Below are 18,249 nucleotides of genomic sequence, written 5' to 3'. Positions count from 1 at the left end.
ATACACCCCTATCTAAGTTTTGGCATTGGCAGCCATGTTGAAATTGCCCCATACAGCATCCTTGATTGCGTTCCAAATGGCAAAGTATTCCCTATATGGTTAACTACTTTGAATAGTTGTTTTAAGTAGTGCACTAATAGGGAATAAGGTGCCATTTAAAACTCATGTGTAGTGAGAGTAACTATATCCCCAGTCCCCACGCAGTTTGGAGACTCTCTCCCTTCCCCAATGTTTGTGTGGGAAAACACACGCTGCAGGAGGGTTGGCACTGCAGCTCTGGAGCCTGGGTACTTGGGAATCTAATGACTCACAACAAGGCCCTGCCTGCCAGTGGAGTGTTCGCCTCAACGGGCTTTACGCTGCAACCACCGAGGCAGCGGGACATCCCATGAGCAGATTCTCTCTCTCTTTTTTCCCCTATAATTTTTGGGACGGTAAAACGTTTTCAGTGTAATCTTAAATGACTAAAACCAGATATAATTTATGTAGAAACCATAATGGAGCAATATATGTTTTACTTAACAACCCAAAAATAAAAAGTAGACAGTCAAGGACAATCTAAAATTCCCAGTGTCAAGACATGGGGCCCCCATTGATTTTGTTATAATGTTTGAGTCACTCAGATAGCATATGAACACGGCATAAGCCATGGCAAAATGTGTAAAATTGCAGGAAACTAGGTTTGAAACTGTGTAGAAATCCTAGGCGAAACACTGCTACAGTAAATAGCCTGACAACAATAAGAAACATACATCAGTGATGATACAACTGGCTGTCCCTATAGGAGAACCCTTTTTGGTTCCTGATAGATCCCTTTTCGGTTCCATTGAGAACCCTTTTGGGTTCCAGGTAACACTCTGTGGAAAGCGTTCTACATGGAACTCAAAAGGCTTTTCTACCTGGAACCAAAAATGGTTATTCAAAGGGTTCTCCTTTGGGGACAGCCAAAGAACCCTTTAAGGTTCTAGATAGCACATTTTCTTCTGGTATAGTGAGTTGGTGAGTGGTTGAGAAATCGCTTTGTAGTGTGAAATCGGTATGTAATTCGACCAGATGTGTATTGTGTACAGTAGTCAGTGCAATAGTTAATGGGTTTACCCAATGTGATGCATACAAAGTTCTAATGAGTTGAAAGTCTCTGATGTGGATTACCATGCGAGGGGGGAAAACACAGTGCAGCAGTCCAGAACAAATATCCCAATAATAAATATAACTCTACTCACACACACACACACACACACACACACACACACACACACACACACACACACACACACACACACACACACACACACACACACACACACACACACACACACACACACACACACACACACACACACACACACACACACACACACAAGGGCAGGGTTCCAGATTGCTATGCAGTGAGATACATGTATATTTAACAACGAAGTGAGAAAATGTCCACGGACCAATCAGGGCTTGCTGTGCAACTCTTTTCTTGTCAGTCACGTGCTGGTGACAAAGGCACACAAAAGGAAAGTACAGGAGAAAAGGGTTGCATGCTAAATGGCACCCTATTCCCTAGTGCACTACTTTTGACCAAAGACCTATGAGCCATGTTCAAATGTAGTGTATTATAAAAGGAATAGGGTGCCATTTGGGACTTCATAGCGAAACGCCTGTAAATACATTTTGACTGACCTGGGTGCAGTGTGAAAACCAAGCAGTGAAATGCAACAGCAGTCCAATGCAATCGACTATAATGTGAATCCATTTTTATAAAAAGGAGAATATTATATTTCAAACAATGCCGTCTCAAAGACACTTTATTGGATTCAGCGAAGTAAGGCAGAGTAACTTGTCAGACACAGCTTGGGGGATGCAACCCGATGTGTAATTCCTTTAACACAACTGTACAATAGTTGCCATTTTGTCAATATAGTTTACATTAAAAAAAGCAACACAATTGCTCATAACAATTAAACTATTTTTAACGTTTCCTTTCCTGACATGACTAAATAGCCAACAAAGAATCGAATGAGCATAGGCCAACACACAACACCGATAAAACCCAAAATGCAGAGCTAAATGCTAACAGCTAGCCAACAAAGAAATGTGTACACATTGGGGCAGTACACAAACACACAACACCCATAAACCCAACAGGCTAAGCTACAGTAAGTGCTAACCAGCCATGATACCGGACATCGGCTCCATCTCTCTTCAACACCAGCCTCTTAAACAGGCCTTAAGAGGACTGTGATGAATTAGTCTAAGTCCCAATAATGTAAACACTAGCTATGTAGCATTGTGTTTAATAGGAGGGGAGCTGTGCACTTAACAGAGGCCAATGACAGTGAGTGTCCCCCGAGGAGAAAATGGCTGTCTCGAACACCTGATAGCTGGCAGGTTGTTAAGTCATAGCCAAGGCCCCCAGACAGACGACATCATCAGTCCAGAGTGGGATTTATTGAGAACGTGCTGAATGAATGATTTGGAATTCATGGGTTTTTGTTGAATTGTGTGCATTTTTAGGATCACATAGAAGATTGAGAATGCTCGTTAAGGACAATAACCAAGAGAGTGGCACATAAATGCTAGTAACACAACTGTGATGGTCTATAGTGAAGAATACTGTACGAGCACTGTCAATTGCATAGTCAGATACATTTTAAAAAGTGCACTACAGTATAGGGAATAGTGTTCCATTTGGGACGCAGGCAGAGATTCATATGAAACATAGTAAAAATACAGAGACAAATGTGCATGTGTTGAAAGTATAGAGAAGCCTACGTCTCAAATGCCGGAAGAATCCAGATCCGTCCTTACATTGTCCAGCTCCTGTCATATTGAGGACATACTGTACCTCGGAGCAATAATACAATAATAAAAATAACTCTCTCTCTCTCTCTCTCTCTCTCTCTCTCTCTCTCTCTCTCTCTCTCTCTCTCTCTCTCTCTCTCTCTCTCTCTCTCTCTCTCTCTCTCTCTCTCTCTCTCTCTCTCTCTCTCTCTCTCTCTCTCTCTCTCTCTCTCTCTCTCTCTCTCTCTCTCTCTCTCTCTCTCACACACACACTCACACACACACACACACACTCTCTAAGTGATTGCTATATTTCATCTCATGGCGAATTGGCCGCGGGCCCAGTGAGCTATCATTATGCAAATGACGGCAATTCAATTTCAGTTGGTCGGAGGGGGAATTTCTAATTAGGATAACGCAAAACACTCGAGAGAGGGGGGGGGGGGGGGGGTGAAGAGGGAGTAGCCACTGACGTGAACACCTACACTCCAATGCTGCTGTTTCTGCCCCTGAGTCCGTCTCCCCCTGTTGTACCTGTCAATGGTATCTTCTTACAGGGGATTCACAGTCTTACTGTACAGTACTACTGTGTCCATGTTAGGACATGCCTCAGTCCATAGAAAGCCTCTATAGACTAATGTTCTGATCCAGTGATCTGACTTGACTACACCTACTCCTGTAACCAAAAAAGCCACTTTCTACTAACTGAGAAACGTGGGTGTGCTTGTGATTACTGTAAATATCACATTCATTATCAGGTCGTTGTTACTGTAACTCAAGCTACTTCCTCAAAGCATGCACTTTCTTGTTGACTATTATACTTTACACTGAGTATACCAAACATTAAGAACACCTTCCTAATATTGACTTGTACCCCACAAGGTGTCGAAAGCGTTCAACAGGGATGCTGGTCCATGTTGACTTCAATGCTTCCCACAGTTGTGTCAAGTTAGCAATATGTCCTTTGGGTGGTGGACCATTCTTGAAACTGTCGAGTGTGGAGAAACCCAGGCACCTACTACCATACCCCGTTCAAAGGCACTTTTTTGTCTAGCCAATTCAACCTCTGAATGGCACACATACAAAATCCATGTCTCAATTGTCTCAAGGCTTAAAAATCCTTCTTTAACCTGTCTCTTTCCCTTACACTAAAGGACATTATCATAATTTTCACAATTTCACAGTATTATTCCAACCTCACAGTGTGTAAATATATATAAAAACACAGGAAAATCACATGTATGACTGCGCTGGACCTTTAACAAGTACATACTTCACTATCTATTTTGAATACATTCACTTGGTTCTAGTCATGAAATGTTAAGCGTACATAATGGGAAGTTACTGCTTCCAATTGATGTCAAAATATGTTTTATAATAATTGAGTTGAGGCTTTCTTCTTACAGCGATGGGGTTACACGTTAGCTATTGGATGACTTACATTATAACACAGCACAACACGGCTAGTGTTTTAGGTTGTGTAGCTCTAGCTTCGGATAGTAGTCTACTGTCCCTGTGATTGAGCGCATTTCCAATTCCTCCGCGGTCAATAGAAGCAAAAGAACATCTCAGTAATGAACCACCAAAGTACCGTACAGTGTGTGTGTGTGTGTGTGTGTGTGTGTGTGTGTGTGTGTGTGTGTGTGTGTGTGTGTGTGTGTGTGTGTGTGTGTGTGTGTTGTTATGCATTCAACAGCTCAGAGGGGACACTACGTTCCCAGCACGGAAAATACTAATATAAAATAGGCTTTGGTGGGAAGCCAAATGACATCTTAGGTTTTTTGGTGGTCTAAACAGTTCTGATTAAGTGAATATGTGCTCTTTGAAAGTGCAAGAGCGTATATTTGAGTGTTTGTTTTCATATTGTACAGATGTGTGCGTGTGTGCGTGCGTGCGTGTGTGTGTGCGTGCGTGTGTTGTTATGCCTTTGGTGTCTGTTGTCCATATGACCCTACTTCTGTAGCAGAGATACTGTACAATGTATTGCTGTGGGTCTTTGCATTACTTGATTTAGCATGGTGCATGTGCAAGTGTGTATGTGTGTGTGTGTGTGTGTGTGTGCGTGTGCGTGTGCGTGTGCGTGTGTGTGTTGTGTCAGCTAGATAAACACACAAGGTACAGAGGATATAGCTGAGATCAGCAACTCACACCGGCCTGTCAGATATATTGTCAACCGAGCAAAATAATCACAATTGGACTATGTTAGACTATGGAGGTTATTAGGTTAATTATGTTAATTCATTCAAAGCACCATTACAATATTCTTGGAAAACGAAATCAACTCAACCTTTTGTCAGCATATTAACTACCCTGAAAAGGGAGAGAAGTCAACTTTATGTGTTTGAAGCCACAATATGTACAGTAATTGCATATGCACATACGCCAAGCACATAACCTTAGCAAGGACATTCCTGAACAAACTCTGAAACATTTTCTGTTGAAGCGATTACGTTGAATTTTTGACAGTAATCCAGTGACAAATGTAGCACCTTAAATAATTGTCTCCCAACAAAACACACATCTTTCTCTCGCAAAATAAGGCTAAAAGCTCAAACTTTTCCATTTTCTTTCGACAAATTCAACACTCAAACATCTCCATTTCCACTGTTTGCTTTTCCCAATTTGTTATGGGATTATCCTACTGGCTTTCATTACAACAACTGCATTCAAATAATCTACCGTTTGCGAGTTCCTCCCTCACAAAAGAGCCTCCCCTGTTTTCACCCAAACTAAATCTACTCGCAACCATCTGTCTTCTTAGTGAATCATTGTCGTGTAGCCAGTTCAAAGCTCTATAGACATTCCCCTGTCACTGTGTACTGTATCCTAACTATGCAGTCTGCTCACAGAGTAAGACAGCAGTCAGACAGCACTGTACAAAGATGAGGATTTGAGTGCAAATGACAGAGACAACTTCCATTGCTTTCTGGACCCTTTATTATGCACTTATCTATAGCTTTCATGACAGACAGAGCGCTTTTCTGTCGGACTCAGATGGAGCTATGTAGCATGTGAGTGGTATAGCATTGTGTGTACTTTATTGGCCTTGACGAGAGGTACAGAAAGATTCTCGCCTCGACTTACACAACGGCAGAAAGGAATACATGGTTGAGTACATTGCTTTTTGAGATTGACACTGAAGGCACATATCCAGTGATTGATCTTATACACTGAGTACACCAAACATTAGGAACACTTTCCTAATATTGAGTTGCACCCCCCCCCCCCTTTTGCCCTCAGAAAAGCCTCAATTCATCGGTGAATGGACTTTACAAGGTGTTGAAAGCGTTCCATGAGGAAGCTGGCCCATGTTGACTCCACTGGTTCCCACAGTTGTGTCAAGTTGGCTGGATGTCCTTTGGGTGGTGGACCATTCTTGATACACACGGGAAACTGTTGAACGCGAAAAACCCAGCAGCATTGCAGTTCTCGACACAAACCAGTGCGCCTGGGACCTACTCCCATACCCTGTTTAAAAGGCACGTCAATCTTTTGTCTTGCCCGTTCACCCTCTGAATGGCACACATACACAATCCATATCTCAACTGTCTCAAGGCTTAAAAATCCTTCTTTAACCCGTCTCCTCCCCTTCATCTACACGGAATGAAGTGGATTTAAAAGGTGACATCAATAAGGGTTCATAACTTTCAACTAGATTCATCTGGTTAGTCTATGTCATGGAAAGAGCAGGTGTCCTTAATGTTTTGTATACTCAGTGTACAACTAAACGTCTACGTAATATCTAGTTTGATTAGTTTTTTGGGAGTTCGATTTTGCTTTTGTGTTTGATAGTAGCCTACTCTCTTGGTATTGTCTCTCTTAACAATCTTTTTTATTTTGTATTTACACTGAACCTCACACTTTGTCTTTGCCGACTTATGAATCAGCCAGGCAAAAGCGCGCCCAAGGTCGTCCAGTGTTCTGTCGGAGCGAAGATACAACAACAAAAATATCTTCCATGGTCCGTGGAGCAAGTTTGCCAGCCAGAAAGCAGCAGACAGAAGCCCTCAAACGTCATTGTGAACCCTCGTACCCTTATAAGTAGCAGGGTCATGTATTACATTAGTACTCTGTATAATGAGCTCTTCTATTGACATCTGCATTGGCTGAGATAAGTCAAAGATGAATTCCTGATGGAAGCCTAATCAATAAAGTATATGATCTCTGGATATAGTCATAATCGTAATTCCTTTTCCAAAATGTTCAAATTTCAATGGGATTTTTGGAGACACTATGCCAGTTGAATATGATTCACAGAGCACCTAAGCTCGGAATATTCAACTATAAGGATATTTAGCTCACTGCAGCCTATATCTATAGCTCAGGGCACCATGCTGCTCCGGGTCATGTTCAGTAGGGCACACCCTAGCAAACCATCTTACAACATTTTTGAAAAGTTTTTGAAACTGAAAACAAACAAAAAAAGAGTTCCCTATTAGACAAGTCAAGGTATAGTACCACCCGGTTTAAAATTGTTTCAAAACTTTTCCTCCCTACTGAACACTACCCAAGTGTCAGAGTCAGCCACACAGGTCACAACCCTCATTTATATTATACAGAGCGCTGATCTCATACCCTGTATTTACTGTTGCAGTATCCACACTGTTGTAGTACAACATTATAAATTCACCTCACTGTTGACTGGAAGATCAACAAAAAGTGAAAACTATGCGAGACACGTAAACAGACCGTGGGTAGAGGAAAGGAGGAGGAAGAGGGGCGTTCACTCAAGGTTTTAATAGAATGTTGACAGGTGATAAGACCTACACACACACACACGCACGCACACAGGTACACACATATACACATATACACACACACACACCTCCGAGGCTTTCATTGTGGGTCTGAGATTGTTAAAAAGTTTGTCGACATACAATGTCATGAAAAACATGTGATGTGTTGTTATAAGCAACTTTTACCGTCAGTGCCGGACTAGCACAGCTGTGGCCCCGGGGCACCTACCTCCAGGGGGCCCCCCCACATCCGATATACTGTATAGTTAACTTTCTGCAATTCTACACATTTGCCATGGGGCAGACAGAAGAATGTGCAGTTTTGTAGCTTATCACGTGCTATTTTACACATATTGCCTGACCTCCAGGTGGCCCACAACTGACGTGTTCATATGCTATCTTTTTTTTGGGGGGGGGAGACATGTCGGGGCCCCAGGGTACGTGCCCTGCATGCTCGTTTTGTAATCCGGTCCTGTTAACCATACTTTTCTGCACTCTCTTTTTTTCTTACTAGGTAAATATTGACAGAGAAAGTCAAGCGAGACCACCTATGTTTTCGGAATATTTTTTTTCTTCCGCTGCTGGAGGCACATTTGTCCCTCAAAAGACAAACTGGTAGTTAAACCAGACAATCTGTGTCTAAATCCATGTTCTGCGGTACCTGGGAGGCATTCTCTTGGTAGCAATTCACAACCTTTTTAAATAGCAGCATTACAGGCCTAGTCAGTCTGCTGAAGAATCTGGCAGCTACATGCTTAGCCAGTGAGTAATATCATTATGTAAGCCTAGGCCAGGAGGGCTGGCATAGCTCAGTCCCTGTAGCCACATATCTCCATGTTTGAACTGCATACTGTACAGACAGGGACCAGTGAGAGAGACTACTGTGTATGGATGTGTCCCAAATGGCACCTTATTTTCTTTATAGTGCACAACTTTTGTCCAAGGCCATGGTCAAAAGTAGTGCACTATATAAGGAAAAGGTTGCCTTTTGGGACACATTGTATGAGACCACTGAAAAATTGTTCAGGCCTTCGTAGGCTCAACATTTCAGACTGCTGCGGGAAAATGAGAGTGATATTACGCAATATGCTGTTTATGCAATGGAACTGACATGAGAGTGAGTGCATGGACTCAGGACTGTACAGTATGGTATCTTTGTGATATCATATCAATGGCATCTTTAGGATAGCTGTATTCCTATAGGAATGGATTGCAGTTGCCATTCGTGATGGAAGTGGAGTGTGGAGGATTAAATCTATTGTTCCTGAATCCAAGTCAAAGACGTTTTTTTGTATGTACAGTACCAGTCAAAAGTTTGGATACACCTACTCATTCCAGGGTTTTTCTTTCTTTTTACTATTTTCTACATTGTAGAATAATAGTGAAGACATCAAAACTATTAAATAACACATATGGAATAATGTGCCTTTTAACAAGGCACACCATTCCAGGTGACTAGTCCATGAAGCTGGTTGAGAGAATGCCAAGAGTGTGCAAAGCTGTCATCAAGGCAAAGGGTGGCACTTTGAAGAATCTAAAATGTAAAATATATTTTGATTTGTTTAAAGTTTTTTGGTTACTACATGATTCCATATGTGTTATTTAATAGTTTTGATGTCTTCACTATTATTCTACAATGTAGAAAATAGTAAAAAGAAAGAAAAACCCTTGTATGAGTAGGTGTGACCAAACCTTTGACTGGTACTGTATACGCATGCACATGTGTGTTTGCCTGTGAGTGTGTATGCCTGTGTGTACAGTGCCTGTGTGTACAGTGCCTGTGTGTACAGTGTATGTGTATGTACTGTATGTCCGTGTAAGTATGGATGTATCTGAGAGGGTGTGTGGTGTGCGAGCGTGCACGTGTTCTTGTGTTTATGTATGCATGCCTGTGTGTGTGCATGTTTACGTGCACGCCCGCATGCATGTGTGTGATAGAGTTCCTCCATAAGTCAGTATGGTCCTTGCGTTCCACTCCTTGGCGGAGCCCCGAGCATGCAGACCCCTTTCTGGCTAATCTGGGAAGAATATTATGTTGAGACACGTGTTACATTAAGTCCAGATCTGAGTAAATAATATAACATGCGACCGCTTACGTTACAGGTAACAATACCCTGCAGCTGTGCCTAGAGCTTTGCCGACACTACATTGCCTAGAAAAAGAAAGACTGAATGGTCACGATAGCCAATGAATTAGTTTGTAGCGCTGCTGGGTTTTAAAAGAAAATCTGATCGTGTAATATAGGATTTAGAACGGATAAGATATCACGTCTAGGTACAATGCATATTTTGAACTGTAGCTCATGAGAAAATGATCATACTTTAAGTGCTGAAAAGATAGGCTTGTGTCATGTCGTAACACTACACCATTGGGTGTAGCGCATGTTCTCCTCTCCCCCACCCTCCATTGTTATCGTTCCATGTCCTAACCTTCAACATTGGTTCCCCCGTGTTTGTTCACTCTCTGGGCTGCCGTGCAGAGATTGGTTGAGCAGTGACTAAGGGCTAAATTAACCGACTAGGCGAATGTTTGCTTAGGTGTCTGTTAGTCTAGCTGGGGGGGAAAGTCCCTATAGCAGCGAAAAGCCACCACTGTGGCTGGAGGGGGGGGGGGGACATTATAATTTCATATTGTGTGCTTGCTTCCTGCGGACACACTTTGTTACTATGGCTGAAAGTATGCTAATAGTCTAAATGTGATGTGTGTTGCTTTGATGCATCGAATAAACAGAGAAATCAGCATAAGTATGTGTTTTGTAAAGCACACATTGGCATATACAAAAAAAAGAAGCAGTTTATGGCATTCAAATTAGTATGCGAGAACAAGGGCTCTTTCCTCTTCATTTATCAACAACCATGTCTTCCATTGTCAACTTTTTACTACCCTGCCATTAAGGATGTAGACAAGGATGCTACACATGTCCAAGCAAACATGAGCAACTGATTTGACTAAACGTATAAACCCACCCAGTTTCACGTCATTTCACATTTGGAATAAGAAATATCTGTTGGAATATGAACATATATACATATATACGCCCATGTCTCCTGTCTCGGTAAACAACTATATTCCTCTGCGTGTGAATTAGGGCAAAGAATTCAGGGGTGAACCTGTCCCCTGCAACCAAATTCACAATTCGGGCCAAAGAGGAGAGCACTGAGAGAGGGAGAGATAAATGGAGAGGTGGAAATAATACTACTACTACTAATAATAATAGAACAAGAGGTTCTAACAAAAAATTAAGAAAGAGAGAATATACAAAAGGTAGAGAATGATAGAGAAAGAGAACGTGAAAAAGAGTGGTAGAAAGAGAAAACTAGAGAAAGAGAGAGGGGGGAAAGAACAAAGAAAAAGAGAGAACACGAAAATCTAAAAGAAAGAATTGGCAACATTGGAGGGGAGGAGAGAAAGGGAACACGACCACACGACTTCTCCTCTCTGCTTGAAGTAAGGGAGTGAATAAGTGTCAAGAGTTTGGCTGTGCGGTGCCAGCACTCTAATGAGACCTGTCAGGGCCTGTTAGCAGGCCCAGGCCTCCCTGTGTCCTCGGCAGCCTGCGGACAGCTGTTATTAGCCCCGTAATGGCATGCCACAGGGCCAGATAAGGCCTGGCACAGCCTGGAAAACCTTCCTATCATCTTTTCTTTTAGCTCCCTCACTTGAGAATAGGGTGACGGCAATAGCGACGCAGCAGAGGAGCTTTCCCCAATGACAGAACTGGTCTATCATGACTACGGAGCACATTTACGAGACTTGGGATGAGGGAGAAGCCAAGATTGTCCAGAGAGCTTGTGGGTAAAAGTGTGAGGTCACAGTCTGTGATGACCAGGAGGAGCAGGTTGGATTTGTAGGGCTGGTTTCCGCAAACCAGATTAAACCTTGATTTAAGAGCATGATCATTGGAGAGTCTTCATTGAAAGTGCTTTTTAGTCCCGAATAAGTCTGGCAAACCAGCCCAAAAACCACAACCTGTTACGAGTGAGTCTCTTGAATTTCCTTGCTGTTTTCTAGTGTGATAGTGTTTGATATCAGTGCTGGTTTGTCTTTTCTGTTAGACCACAACACATAATCCAATTCAAAAACGTACGCAATTACAATAATACTGTAACAGCAGACCTATGTCAATATCTTGCAATCGGAGAAAGTTGTTTATGGTTAAATCGGTGAAAGGGTACTTAATGGATGTGATAGAGAAGTGAATGTCAGGGCGACAAAACACTTTCAGATAGCTCCAGCATCCTCCCTATCACGTCCATTATTTCAGTAACCGAGTGGACAAAATACTCTGGAAAGGGTCACATTTTTGCAAAGGCCTCTGTAATATGGCCCCTATCGGTTTGGAAGCTCTGCTTCAGCTCTGATAAGCCCTGTGTTTATTGTCCGACTTCCATTATTTCAACCTGGAGAACCACTGCCCATCCACCCCTCTGCTGCGGTGCTTTCCATCCTCACTCATTACCTCAATGTCAAGAGGAGGTGAGAGAGAGAGAGCTCTGTAGACATACATACATATGATCTGTCTGAAATGGTCCCCTATTCCCATGTAGTGCGCTACTTTTGACCAGGGCCCAGGGCTCTGTTCAAAAGTAGTGCACTACATAGTGAATAGGGTGCCATTTCAGACTTAACCATACAATGTATCAATACACCAGGACCAAGTTCAGTAGGCAAAAGTTGCGGAAGGTTGGAGATAGAAATGTCACAAAAAGACCTAGTTGACCTAGTTCCTTAGTCTTAATGTCAGATAGGTACTGTATGTTTGCTCTACATTTTGTATTTCTATCTGAACCTTCATGTGTTTCAGATCATTGATTGCCACTATAACCTTTTTATACACCTGCTCTGCAACAAGACACAACCTGATGAAAACCTACACATTCAACATGCAAATCACTGATGCCATTCCCCGTGTCTTCTCTGCATGGACTATCTTTACATGTGAGATATCTGGCACGTCGCGATGTTAACGGGGAAACGTTTCAGACAGGAGAGAGTTAAGTCTCTTATCTCTGGTCTCCAGAAGACATTCCTACTAGAGGCCACCGTCCACTGGTTTCCTGCCTTCTTGCCCCTGCCCTTTTTGTTTTTTACCTCGCTAGCAGCTCTAGAATACCAAAGGCAGCTTTTTCCTTGTCACTCGCACGTTTCCTGCCATTCTCACTTTGACATTTCTCTTCATCGTTAGGTTCAAAGGGCTCCGCCTTTTACGTGTCACAACTACTTTTTTTTTTTACCAAACTGTTCATATTCCAATTTTTCACTAGTCTCCTTGTCCTTTTGGTCTTAGGAGGGTTTAACGTTAGATTTCTTTCGGTGTTCATTTGAGACCCTTCCTGGTGCAGATACACTTTATTCAATCGCTCCCTATCGCAGTCTGTTGTCCCCACGTGCTTAAGATGTCCACCACTGTTTCAGGCAAGCTATGGGAACTAAACTAAATGACTATCGCTCCGTAGCACTCACTTTTGTCATCATGAGAGGCTAGTCAAGGACCATATCACCTCCCACCTTAACCCTACAACTTGCATTCTGCCCCAACAGATCCATGGATGACACAATCGCCATTGCACCACACACCACCCTATCCCACCTGGAAAAGAGGAATACCTATGTGAGAATGTGGTTCATCGACTACAGCTCAGCTTTCAACACCATAGCGCCCCCGAAGCTTGTCACTAAACTCAGGGCCCTGGGTCTGAACTCATCCCTGTGCAACTGGTTCCTGGACTTCATGTCGGGCCGACCCCAAGTGGTGAGGGTAGGCAACAACAACGAGATGGCCTACCGGGAGGAGGTTGGAGCCCTGGCAGAGTGGTGCCAGGGCAATATCCTCTCCCTCAACGTCAACAAAACCAAGGAGCTGATCGTGGACTACAGGAGACAGATCAGAGAGCACGCCCTCATCCACATCGATGGGGCCACAGTGGGGAGGGTCAAAAGCTTCAAGTTCCCCGGCGTGCACATCACTGAGGACCTGAAATGGTCCCATGACATCGACACCACAGTGTGCTCCATTGGGGGCACACTGCCTGCCCTCCAGGACATTTACAGTACTCTATGTCGAAGGAAGGACAAGAAGATCATTAAGGACCTCAGCCACCCGGGCAACGGACTGTTCACTCTAATGCCGTCTGGCAGACGGTACAGGTGCATCAGAGCCGGGACCAAAAGGCTTGGAAACAGCTTCTATCACCAGGCCATCAGACTGTTGAACAGCCATCATAAGCCGTCTACCTCCCCGGTACTCAGTCCTGCACTTTAAATACTTTTTTACAAGCCTCATACACACAGGCATAAACACACACACACACACACACACACACACACACACACACACACACACACACACACACACACACACACACACACACACACACACACACACACACACACACACACACACACACACACACACACACACACACACACACACACACACACACACATACACACAGCCAACACTGCTGTACCATTTATAGATAGAGACATTAAACACTAGACACTTCCTGGTTCTATTTATACTGTTTTTCACACTGTGTATTTACAGTTGAAGTCGGAAGTTTACATACACCCTAACCAAATACATTTAAATTCAGTTTTTTACAATTCCTGACATTTAATCCGAGTAAAAATTCCCTGTCTTAGGTCAGTTAGGATCACCACTTTATTTTAAGAATGTGAAATGTCAGAATAATAGTAGAGAGAATTATTTATTTCAGCTTTTACTTCTTTCATCACATTCCCAGTGGGTCAGAAGTTGACATACACTCAATTAGTATTTGGTAGCATTGCCTTTCAATTGTTTAACTTGGGTCAAACGTTTCGGGTAGCCTTCCACAAGCTTCCCACAATAAGTTGGGTGAATTTTGGCCCATTCCTCCTGACAAAGCTGGTGTAACTGAGTCAGGTTTGTAGGCCTCCTTGCTCGCACACACTTTTTCAGTTCTGCCCACACATTTTCTATAGGATTGAGGTCAGGGCTTTGTGATGGCCACTCCAATACCTTGACTTTGTTGTCCTTAAGCTATTTTGCCACAACTTTGGAAGTATGCTTGGGGGCATTGTTCTTTTGGAAGACCCATTTGCGACCAAGCTTTAACTTCCTGACTGATGTCTTGAGATGTTGCTTCAATATATCCACATCATTTTCCTGCCTCATGATGCCATCTATTTTGTGAAGTGCACCAATCTCTCCTGCAGCAAAGCACCCCCACAACATGATGCTGCCACCCCCGTGCTTCACAGTTGGGATGGTGTTCTTCGGCTGGCAAGCCTCCCCCTTTTTACTCCAAACATAACGATGGTCATTATGGCCAAACAGTTCTATTTTTTTCATCAGACCAGAGGACATTTTCCAAAAAGTATGATATTTGTCCCCATGTACAGTTGCAAACCGTAGTGTGGTTTTTTTATGGCGGTTTTAGAGCAGTGGCTTCTTCCTTGCTGAGCAGCCTTTCAGGTTATGTCGATATAGGACTCGATTTACTGTGGATATAGATACTTTTGTACATGTTTCTCAACATAGCTCATTCTAAATATATCTACTGCTGTACATTGCATTTTTGTTACACTGTTTATACACACCGCATATTTATATACTGGACACTTGACATAGGTCACTCAAATATATCTATTGCTGTACATATCATTCTTAGTATATATTTCTGGTGTATATGAGCATCGATTGCATTTGGATTATTGATACTGTGTTATTTGGGTTGTTAATTGGATTAGTTCTGACATTTCTTGATTTCTTGTTTTTAGTTTTGATTATTTGTGTACTTGTTTGACATTGTACTGCACTGTTAGGACCTAGTAACACAAGCATTTTGCTGCATCCGCTATAACAAATCTGCTAAACTGTGTATGTGATGAATTCATTTCGTTCAAACGCTGTCAAAAATGATCTGTTTCAGGTTGTCTTTGTCAGGTTGAATGCTTCAGTGTGTCTTTGTCAGGTTGAATGTTTCAGTGATTCTTTGTCAGGTTGAACGTATCACTGTGTCTTTGTCAGGTTGAATGTTTCAGTGATTCTTTGTCAGGTTGAACGTATCACTGTGTCTTTGTCAGGTTGAATGTTTCAGTGTGTCTTTGTCAGGTTAAGTGTTTCAGTGATTCTTTGTCAGGTTGAACGTATCACTGTGTCTTTGTCAAGTTGAATGCTTCCGTGTGTCTTTGTCAGGTTGAATGTTTCAGTGTTTTGAATGGTTGAATGTTTGTGTGTCTTTGTCAGGTTGAATGTTTGTGTGTCTTTGTCAGGTTGAATGTTTGTGTGTCTTTGTCAGGTTGAATGTTTCAGTGATTCTTTGTCAGGTTGAACGTATCAGTGTGTCTTTGTCAGGTTGAATGTTTCAGTGTGTCTTTGTCAGGTTCAATGTTACTGCGTATCCTTGTCAGGTTAAATGTTTCAGTGTGTCTTTGAATGGTCGAATGCTAGGGAGACAATCAATACATGCGTTAAGGCCTTAAGAAATCTTTGGCCCGAAGAAATGGAAAGCGCCTTGTTAAAAAAACAAATGATATCAATAATATGGCCAAGTAGAAGTCTACCCCAATTCATGCACATGATTTGTATATACGCGTGTGGATCGATACTGGTTCATAACACCGTGGCGTATAATTGGAGGCTACTTGCACCTTGTGATGCATTACAGAAAAGGTTTGAACGCAGGTGGACTACCAATGGCACATGCACTTAAGAGTGCGCACTGATAATACTGTCCATTGTCTAACTGAAGGTTATTTCCAACGCTAAACACTGAAACGAGATAAAAGGCGAGATAAAAGTGTTTCCCCCTAATTCTACTCTAGTGCATGAGCATGCACGCTATTATAGTCAGTTTGATGGATGTACAGTGATGCCGCTGCGATGGTAAAATTACCTTCTTGGTGCCATATTAAACTAGGGATACTTTTTCCAGGCTCAAGGATGCCTTCATAACCCCTATATAAGGACTACATGCTTCCCACCAAACCCTGTCACCATCCTTTTACATTACATTTCCTTATGGATGACTTCTGAAGCATCAACGTGGGTCTTATAAAGGGTTTAATACACAGCGGCAGGTAGTCTAGTGGTTCTAACTTTGGGCCAGTAACCGAACGGTCGCTAGCTCAAAATCTCAGAGCCGACAAGGTGAAAAATCTGTCTGTGCCCTTGAGCAAGGCCCTTAACCCTAATTGCTCCAGGGTCGCCGTTGATAATGGCAGACCCTGGCCGTGACCCCGGCCGTGACCCCACTCTCCGAGGGGGGAGTTGGGATATGCGAATAAATACATTTTCAAACCACACATGCATATTAAAGACATGCTCCGGGAACTTTGGCGACAAGTAAGTACTGTTAAGCCTTCCTCTTTTGGCTGGATGTGTCACTGTGTAGTTCATACATTCATAATCTATGAGCGGAATTACTGTCTTACCTCAATTAGCCACGAAATCCCTAGTTTGAAAGCAACTGTTTACTGGAAGCTTTGCAGCGTAATTTTCCCTACAATTTCCCCTACGTGGGCCAGCCCCTTAGCAATTCTAATTCTTCAGCCCCTCGCTATTTGAGTGACAGCTAGCAAGATGCACACACAGCAGAGAGAGAGAGAAAGAGCAATGGCGTGGTGCACATATCTGCACATACTGTATGTGACGTAGTACGCAATTTTCGGGGGACCACTTTGGTTTACTGGCTCAAAAGTATACATAAGTATAGGAGAATCTCTTTAACACACACTTTTACATTTGTGAAAAAGGACAACTATAAGAACCTACCAAATGATTCTTATTTTATTAATATAGTCTTCAAGTTAAAAGTTATCTTTCATTTAAATATTGTTTATTTTTGCCCTGTCACTCATGCATTCATGAATGTCAACACTATTTCCTTACTTCTTAAAGGTGTGAGGTAAATGGTATTGAAAGCCTGTCAGACTACTGGAGGGGGACATGCACAGCTGACTAAGAGAGCATTTTTCAACTTTATCTCTCAATCAGAAGGTGTGTATGTGTGTGCGCATGTGCATGCATGCATGTCTGTGCACATGCATATTTGAGTCTGTGTGTGTGCGGGCGTGCATGCGATTGTGTGTGTGCATTCATGTGTGTGTACGTGTGGCTCATATTAATAGACTAGAGAAATGGAGACTGCTGCACTTGGCCATGTGAGAGCGGTTCACGAGACAAAGGCAAATAAAGGCAGTCTGGCTTCACTGAAATGGAAAGGCTGTAATCAAACCATAAATCAGAAATCCCTCAACTTCTTCTCCTCCTCTTTCTCTCTGTGTGTGTGTGTGTTTCAGATCAATGAAAAATGCATTTGTGCTGCTGTGTATCAGCATCTTAGATACCTCAATTTATGTCTTGCTGAAAAATTCTATTCAATACATTTGGACGAATAAGCGACTGTCCACCGTAAACCTCTTTTTAAAAGCTGGCGTTGGCAAAATCAGAGCTATTTGATGAAATATCTGTATGTCAAAGGAAGTTTTGACTCGCCCATTTAAAATAAGCAATTCAGATTTTATAACATGAAATATTGCCACACCTCACTTTTCAATTTGTGTGCGAGTGTGTTAGTGAGTGCACGCATTGTGCCTGTGTGCGCACTGCACACACATACGCACGATTGAGTTTATGGATGCATGTTTGTGTGCACCCTTTGACTGTGCAAGTGTGCATCTGTGTGTGTGTGTGTGTGTGTGTGTGTGTGTGTGTGTGTGTGTGTGTGTGTGTGTGTGTGTGTGTGTGTGTGTGTGT

At 42.6% G+C, this 18,249-nt stretch overlaps 1 protein-coding gene across 3 annotated transcripts in view; it reads right to left on the bottom strand.

The window, feature by feature from the left end:
• Positions 1-18,249, bottom strand: part of LOC120064355 (TOX high mobility group box family member 2-like) — a 136,857-nt gene that overhangs the window by 90,619 nt on the left and 27,989 nt on the right. The gene's annotated exons all lie outside the window — the stretch shown is intronic.

Source organism: Salvelinus namaycush, chromosome 2 (assembly GCF_016432855.1).
Source record: "Salvelinus namaycush isolate Seneca chromosome 2, SaNama_1.0, whole genome shotgun sequence".
NCBI classification, from domain to species: domain Eukaryota; kingdom Metazoa; phylum Chordata; class Actinopteri; order Salmoniformes; family Salmonidae; genus Salvelinus; species Salvelinus namaycush.
Note: the sequence above shows the minus strand (reverse complement) of the source record. Positions and strands in the feature narration are given on the sequence as shown.